This window comes from Eubalaena glacialis, chromosome 2 (assembly GCF_028564815.1).
Source record: "Eubalaena glacialis isolate mEubGla1 chromosome 2, mEubGla1.1.hap2.+ XY, whole genome shotgun sequence".
Classification (NCBI taxonomy): Eukaryota; Metazoa; Chordata; class Mammalia; order Artiodactyla; family Balaenidae; genus Eubalaena; species Eubalaena glacialis.
Genome location: NC_083717.1, coordinates 138181144 through 138189851, shown reverse-complemented (window position 1 = coordinate 138189851; position 8708 = coordinate 138181144). Strand labels below are relative to the sequence as shown.

The 8708-nt window shown below is 32.3% G+C and overlaps 1 pseudogene; it reads left to right on the top strand.

Moving 5' to 3' along the window:
* The first annotated feature begins 266 nt into the window (after positions 1 to 266).
* LOC133084696 (U2 small nuclear ribonucleoprotein A'-like) lies at positions 267 to 2487 on the top strand (annotated as a pseudogene).
* Positions 2488 to 8708: the final 6221 nt, after the last annotated feature.

Genomic DNA, 8708 nt, shown 5'->3' with positions numbered 1-8708 from the left:
TGGTGGATGAACTAGACTTATTGTGATGATTATTTTTGCAATATATACAAATATCAAATCATGTTGTATACCTGAAACTAATGTAATGTTATATGACAATTATACCTCATTTTTAAAAAGTGAAGGAAAAGTAAAGTCTTTCTCAAAAATTGAGAGAATGTGTTGCCACTAGACCTGCCTTGCAAGAAATGTTAAAAGAAATTCTTAAAAACAGAAGGAGAATAATATAGGTCAGAAAATCCAATCTACATAAAGAAAGGACGAGCATGCATGAAGGAAAAAGAGAAGGTGAAATAAAACCTCTTCTTTTTCTTAATTGATATAACAGTTTGTTCACCAAAATAACAGCAGTAACACATTCAATTACATATATGTGTGTGTGTGTGTGTGCTCATATATGCTTATATATAATTGAAATAAATGTCAGAAATTATACAAGGGGCAGAAGGCAGAAACTAGGATTATTTGGTTGTTATAAGGTATTCATACTACCTGTGAAGGGATTTAGGGATTTAGTATTATTGGAGACTTGGATTAGCTATAAATGTATATTGCAAATTCTAGGGCAAACATTTAAAAAAGTAAAAAAAAAAAAAAAGTGTAACTAATATGCCAAGAAAGGGGAGAAAATAAAATAATATAAAATGCCCAATTTAAACCATAAAAAAACAAAAAGAGTGGAAGACAAAAATAGAAACAAAGATCACAGGCAAAAATAATGCATAGAGTAGATATCAATCCAACTACATCAATACTCACTTTGAATGTCAATAGTCTAAATTAAAAACAGATTCTTAGAGTGGGTCAAAAAACATGCCCCAACTATAAGTTGAAATACACTTTATATATAAAGACATGTGTGTATATATATATATGTATAAAGACAATGTAAGTGGATGGAGAAAAATACATTATGCCAACAATAATCAAAACAAAGAAGAATGTTAATTATGTTAATTTCAGACAGACCAGACTTTAAAGGAAGAAAAATTATCTGGGATAAAAAAGGGCATTACATAATGACAAAGGGACCAGTTCTCCAAGAAGACATTTCTTGATGTGTGTGCACTTAACAACAGATTATCAAACTACCTGAGGCAAAAACTGATAGAAATGCAAGGAGTAATATATTAATCTACTATACATGAGGCTGAAATCAATAAGGACATAGTTGAATTCAACAACACTTTCAGCCAACTGGACATAATTGACTTCCATAAACCTCTTTATCAAACAAAAGCAAAATTAACATTTTTGTCAGACTCACATGGAGTGTTCACCACAATAGGTCACATTCATGAAACACATCTTAACAAATCTGAAAGAATAGAAATCATGGAATTTCAATTAGAGCACGATAGAATTAAATTAGACATCAATAACAGAAAGACATCTGGAAAATCTCCAAATATGTAGAGATTAAACACCACACTTCTATGTAACATATGGGACAAAAAAGAAATCTCAAAAGAAATTTTAAAATATTTTGAAATAAATAAAAATTTAAAAATACAGCTAATTAAAACTTGTGGGATGCAGTGAAAGCAATGCTTAGAGTGAAATGTATAGCATTGAATACATATATTAGAAAAGAAGATCCATATTAATAATTTAAGTTTCCACCTTAGGAAACTAGCAAAAAAAAAAAACCATATTAACTCCAAAGTAAGCAAAGAGAATGTCTGGTGTGTGGCAGTGGACGCACGACATCACTGGAGGAGGAGAGTGAAGCTGATGATGGAGATGATCTAGCAGGCAGTGCAGTACACCAAAGCCATGCAGAGCCATAAGCTGGACCTCCAGGAGTATAAAATTCCTGTCATTGAAAGTCTAGGTGCTACCTTAGACCAGTTTGATGCTATTGATTTTTCTGGCAATGTAATCAGGAAACTAGGTGGTTTTTCTTTAGTCAGAAGACTGAAAAAATTATTAGTGAACAACAATAGAATATACCATATAGGTGATGGACTTGGTCAGGCTCTGCCCTGACAGAACTTATTCTCACCGGCAATAATCTTGTGGAACTGGATGATCTGGACTCTTTGACATCTCTCAGATAACTGACTTCTCTATGTACTTTAAGAAATCTTCTAACAAAGAAGTAGTATAACAGACTGTATGTAATTTATAAAGTTCCACAAGTCAGAGTATTGGATTTCCAGAAGGTGGAACTTAAAGAGTGCCAGGAAGCAGAGAAAACGTTCAAGGGCAGACAAGGGGCACAACTTGCAAAGGATATTTCCATGAGAAGCAAAACTTTCAATCCAGGTTATGGTTTGCCAAGTGACAAAAAGAAAGGCGGGCCACTTTCAGAGGATGTAGAAGCAGTCAAGAATGCTAATGCATCAACCCTCGCTGAAGTGGAGCGCCTGAAGGGTTTTCTATTGTCTGTCTGATACCTGGCAGAGAATGCAGATCAATCAGGCCTCACTGATGATTGACAGTGAAGAGGAAAGGGAAGAAGACATAGTCACACATGGGTCCTGAGCAGTGTGGCCTCTGAGTATCTACAGGATATATAATATGTCTACCTGGAACAAGTCCTGCTTTTTGAATATGGAATAATAGCCTTGCTATGTCAACAAAATGGAGTTCAAAAGCATCGTTGAAATGTCTAAAACTGCTGCTGGTAACTTTGTAATATAAATTTTGAAATCTAAATGCCAGTTTTCTACAAATAGTAAAAATAAGGGACATTCACTGTGCTGCCAAAAAAGAATATAAAAAGAGTAAGCAGAAGAAAATATATAATAACACAGCAGAAATCATCAAACTGGTAAGAGTAAATCAGCAGAAAAAAAAAATCAGTGAAACCAAAAGCTGGTTCGTTCTTTGTAAAGATCAATAGAAACAATAAACATCTAGCTAAGCTAATTAAAAAAAAAAGAAAGAGGATGAAAAATGTTAGTATCAGAAATAAAAAAGGGAATATCACTACAGATCCCAAGGAATTTAAAAAGCTAATAAAGGAATACTATGAAAAACTCTATGTCTATAATTTGATAACATAGATAAAATGGACCAATTCTTTGGAAGATATGATATGAAAAAATTAACACAAAAAGAAATAGATGATCTGAATAGGCCTGTATCTTTTAACAAATTGAATTAATTATTTTCCAAAACAGAAAGCACAAAGTCCAAATAGGTTCACTGGTGAATTCAACTAAACATTTAAGGAGGAAATGGTACCAATTCTCTATAGTCTCTTTCAAAGTATAGAAGCAGAGGGAAAACTTTTTAATTCATTCTATGAGGTCAGCATTACTGTAGTACCAAAAACAGTTACAAGAAAAGCAAACTACAGACCAATATATCTCATGAACATAGGTGCAAAAATATGAAACAAAATATTAGCAATTCAAATCCAAAAATGTATAAAAATAGTTGGACACCACAATCAAATGGGATTTATTACAGGACTGCAAGGCTGATTCAATATTTGAAAATCAATTTATGTAATCCATCACATCAACAGGGTGAAAAAGAAAAATCACATGATCATATCAATAGATGACAAAAAAGTATTTGACAAGATACAATACCCAATCATGACACAAATTTTTAGTAAACTAGGAATAGAGAGGAACTTTCTCAACATGTTAAATGCTATCTACAAAAGGCCTACAACTAACATTATACTCAAAGGTGAGACATTCAAAGCTTTTCCACTAAAATCAGGTACAAGACAAGAATGTACCCTCTCATCACTCCTATTCAACATTGTGCTACAAGTCCTTGCTAATGCAATAAAGCTGGAAAAGAAAATAAAAGGTAAAGAGATTGTGAAGGGGAATCTAAAGCTGTTTTTGTTCTCAGATGATATGACAGTCTATAAAGAAAATCAGAAAGAATCAACAGAAAGTTCCTGGAACTAAAAAGCAATTATAGCAGGTTGCAGGATGTAAGGTTAATATACAAAAATCAGTTGCTTTCCTGTGTACCAGCAATGAAAGAGTGGAATTTGAAAGTAAACACACAATACCATTTATATTATCATGTTATAATAATATAAATTATTATGTTATACTATTATTATATTATACCCCAAATGAAATACTTAAGTATAACAAAATATAAGATCTAGATGAATAAAACTATAAAAGTGTGATGAATAAAATCAAAGAAGAACTAATAAATGGAGATACATTCCTGTTCATGGATAGAAAGACAATATTGTCAAGATGTCAGTTCTTCCCAAATTGATGTATAGATTTAATACAATCCTGATCAAAATCCCATCAAGTCACTTTATGAATACTGAAAGAGTGATTCTAAAGTTTATATGAAGAGGAAAAAGACCTATAATAACCAACACAGTGTTGAAAATGAATAACAAAGTTGAAGGACTGATCCTATTTAACTTTAAGACTTATTATAATCAAGTAATTACTTGATTATCAAGTAATTACTGTATTATAATACAGTAATCAAGAGTGTGCTATTAGCAAAAGAACTGACACATAGATCAATGGAGCAGAATAGAGAGTCCTAAAATAGACCTAAAATATGTAGTCAACTGACCTATAATGAAGGAGCAAAGGCAATACAATGAGGCAAAGACAGTTTCTTCAACAAATGGTGCTAGAACAACTGGATATCCACATGCCAAAAAAATTAATCTAGACACAGACCTCACACTCTTCACATAAGTTAACATAAAATGGACCTTAAGCCTAAATGTAAAATGCAAAACTACAAAACTCCTAGAAGATAAAATAGGAGAAGATCTAGATCACCTTGGATATAGGGATGACTTTTTAGGTACAACAGTAAAGACACAATACATGAAAGAAATAATTGATAAGCTGGAGTTGATTGAAATTAAAAATTTGTATTCTGCAAAAGATAATATTAAGGGTATTAGAAGACAAATCACAGATTGGAAGAAAATATTTGCAAGACACTTCTGATAAAACACTATTATCCAGAATATACAAAGAACACTTAAAACTCAACAATTAAAAAAAACCTGAATTAAAAAATGGGCCAAACACCTTAACAGACATTTCACCAAAGAAGATTACAGATGATAAATTAATGCATGAAAAGATGCTCCAAATCATATGTTATCAGGGAAATGCAAATTAAAACCATGAGATACCACTACACACCTATTTAATGTCCAAAATCCAGAATGCTGACAGCACCAAATGATGAAGATGTAGGGCAACAAGAACTCTCATACACTGCAGGTAGAAATGCAAAATAGTACAGTCACTTTGGAAAACAGTTTGATGGTTCATCCAAAACTAAACATATTCTCACCATGTGATCCAGTGATCACACTCCTTGGTATTACCCAGAGGAGCTGAAAACTTATTTCTACACAAAAACTTGTACATAGATGTTTATAGTAACTTTAGTCATAATTGCCAAAACTTGGAAGTAACCAAGATGTCTTTCAGTAAGTAAATGGATAAATAAACTATGGTATATCCAGACAACAGAATAGCACTGAGTACTAAAATGAAATGAACTATCAAGCCATGAAAAGACATGCAGGAACCTTAAATGCATATTACTAAATGGATGAAGCCAATCTGAGAAGGCTACATACTATATGACTCCAAAGATTGGACATTCTGGAAAAGGCAAAACTGTGAAGACATTAAAAAGTCAGTAGTTTCTAGGTATGGGAGGGATGAGTAGGCAGAGAGCAGAGGATATCTAGGGCATTGAAAATACTCTGTATGACATTATAATGATGGATATATGCCATTATACATTTGTTCAAACCCATAAAATGTACAGTACCAAGAGTGAACCCTAATGTAAACCATGGACTTTGGGTGATTATAACGTGTCAATATAGGTTCATCCTGGTAAAAATTGTACCACTTTGGTGATTAACGTTCATAGTGGATGAGGCTATGTACACATGGGGAAAAGGGGTATATGGGAAATCTCTGTACCTTCCTCTCAATTTGCTGTAAACCTAAAATTGCTCTAAAAAATTAAAATCTTAAAAAAAAGAAAGGGATTCCTAGTAACAATGAATTAATGCAACCAAACGGAGACCTGACAAATTCCAAGAGATAAATGAGGGAGTGGAAAGCAACCAATAATATGAGCCTTTAAAAGAGAACTATGGTATGTTGGTTCTATATCCTAAAACTTTACTGAATTCACTTATTAGTTCTAATGGTATTTTTGTGGAGTCTTTAAAATATGAATAGACATATGATATAAACATATCTTCAAAAAGAGATAATTTTACTTTTTCCTTTTTGATTTTGATGTGTTTTGTCTCTTTTTCTTTTTGATGCCTAAATGATCTGCCTAGGACTTCCAGTACTCTACTGAATAGAATTGGTGAAAATGAGCATACCTGCCTATTTTCTGATCTTAAAGGAAAATCTTTTAGTTTTCACCATTGAGTATGATATGAGTTGTGGGATTTTCACATATGGCCTTTATTATATTGAGACAAATTTCTTCTGCACCGATTTGTTGATAGTTTCTGCCATGGACATGTGTGGAATTTTATCAAATGCTTTACCTTCATGTACTGATATGAATGTGTGATTTTTATCCTCCATTCTGCTAATGTGGTATATAATATTTATTGAGTTGCATATGGTGGACCATTCTTTCAATACAATAACAATAGATTATCTAAAAAATAATCAAGAAAACAAATTCCATTTACAATAGCAATGGAAAATTAAATACTTAAGAATAAACTTAACCAAATGGGTGAAGAACTGATACACTGATAACCACATAAAACATTCATGAAAGAAATTTCACAAGATACAAGTAAATGGAAAGACATCCCATATTCCTAGTTTGGAAGAATTAATATTTTTTAAATGCTCATAGTACCCATAGCAGTCTACAGATTCGATGCAATCCTATCAAAATCATAGTAGCATTTTTACACAGTAAAACAATCCTAAAATTCATATAGAAGCACTAAATTAAATACTCTAAATAGTCACAGTAATTTTGAGTAAGAAGAACAAAGCTAGAGTCATCACACTTTCACATTTCAAAACATATTACAACCTGCAATAATCAAAACTGTTTGGTACTAGCATAAAAATAGACATACAGACCAATGGAAGAGAATAGAGAGCCCAGAAATAAATCTATGCATACACAGTCAACTGATATTTAACAAGTGGCCAAAAATACACAATGGGGAAAGGATAGTTTCCTCAAATGGTGTTGAAAAAACTAGATATCCACATGCAAAAGAATGAAATTGAGCCCTTTTCTTATACTTTACACAAAATTCAATTCAAAATGAATTAAAAACTTGAATATAAGACCTGAAACTCTAAAACTCCAAGAAGAAAACATAGGAAAAAATTTTTCTTGACCTTGACTTTGGTGATTATTTTTTGGATGTAACACCAAAAGCACCAGCAAACAAAAGCACAAATAGATGTGTGAAATTACATCAAACTGAAAAGTTTCTGCACAGTGCAATAAACAGTCAACAGAATGAAAAGGTAACCTATGGTTTGGGAGAAAATATTTGAAAACCATAACTAATAAAGAGTTAATATCCAAAATTTATAATTAATTCATACAACTCAATAGCAAAAAATCAAATAACCCTGTCAAAAATGAGCAAAGGACCTCAGAAAATTTTTCCAAGGAAGGTACACAAATGGCCAAGAGTTACAAGAAAATGTTTCAACATTACTAGCCAACAGGTAAATGCAAATTAAAACCACAATGAGTTATCACCTCACACCTCTCAGGATGGCTGTTATAAAAAACAAAAGATAACAAGTGCTGGTGAGGATATGGAAGAAAAAGAAAACTTGTACAGTCTTGGTGGAATATAATTTGGTGTAGCCACTATGGAAAACAATATGGAGATTCCTCAAAAAATGAAAAATAGACCTACCATATGATCCAGCAATCCCACTTTTTGGGTATTTATCCAAAGGGACTGAAATCAGAGTCTCAAAGATACACCTGCATTCTTGTGTTCATTTCAGTATTATTCACAATAGCTAAGACATGGAAGCAATGTAAACATTCAAGGAAAGATGAATGACTAAAGAAAATGGATAAAGAAAATACATACAATGGAATATTATTCAGCCATAAAAAAGGAAATTCTGCCATATGAGACAACATGGATGAACCTGAAAGACATTATGCTAAGTAAAATTAGCCAGACACAGAACAACTACTACATAATCCTACTTACATGAGGAATATAAAATAATCAAACTCATGGATTCAAAGTAGAATGGTGCTTAGCAAGGGGAAGGGGAAAACAGGTAGGTATTACTCAAAGGATAAAAAGTTTCAGTTAGGCAAGATGAATAAGTTTCAGAGATCTACTGTCTACCATAATATCTATAGTTAAACAATACTATGCTGTTTACTTAGGCATTTGCTAAGAGTGTAGATTTTACATTAACTCCACTTATCACAGAAAAAAATAAAGGCCCGAGGAAACTTTTGGAAGTGATGGATATGTTTATTAGCATTGATCACAATGATTGTTTCTTAGGTGTATATTGTATATTGTTTCTTAGGTGTATATTTATTTCCAAATTTATCAAGTTGGATTCATTAAATGTATACAGCTTTTGTCTGTCAATCATATCTCAGTGTGGCTTAAAAAAGGGGAACATAAACATATAAATGTTTTAAAAATTAAAGAGAACTTCATATGATGTCTTCAAGGAGAGAGCAGAGAGTCTCTGAGGAAGGGTGTATCTCAGGAGAGAATGACC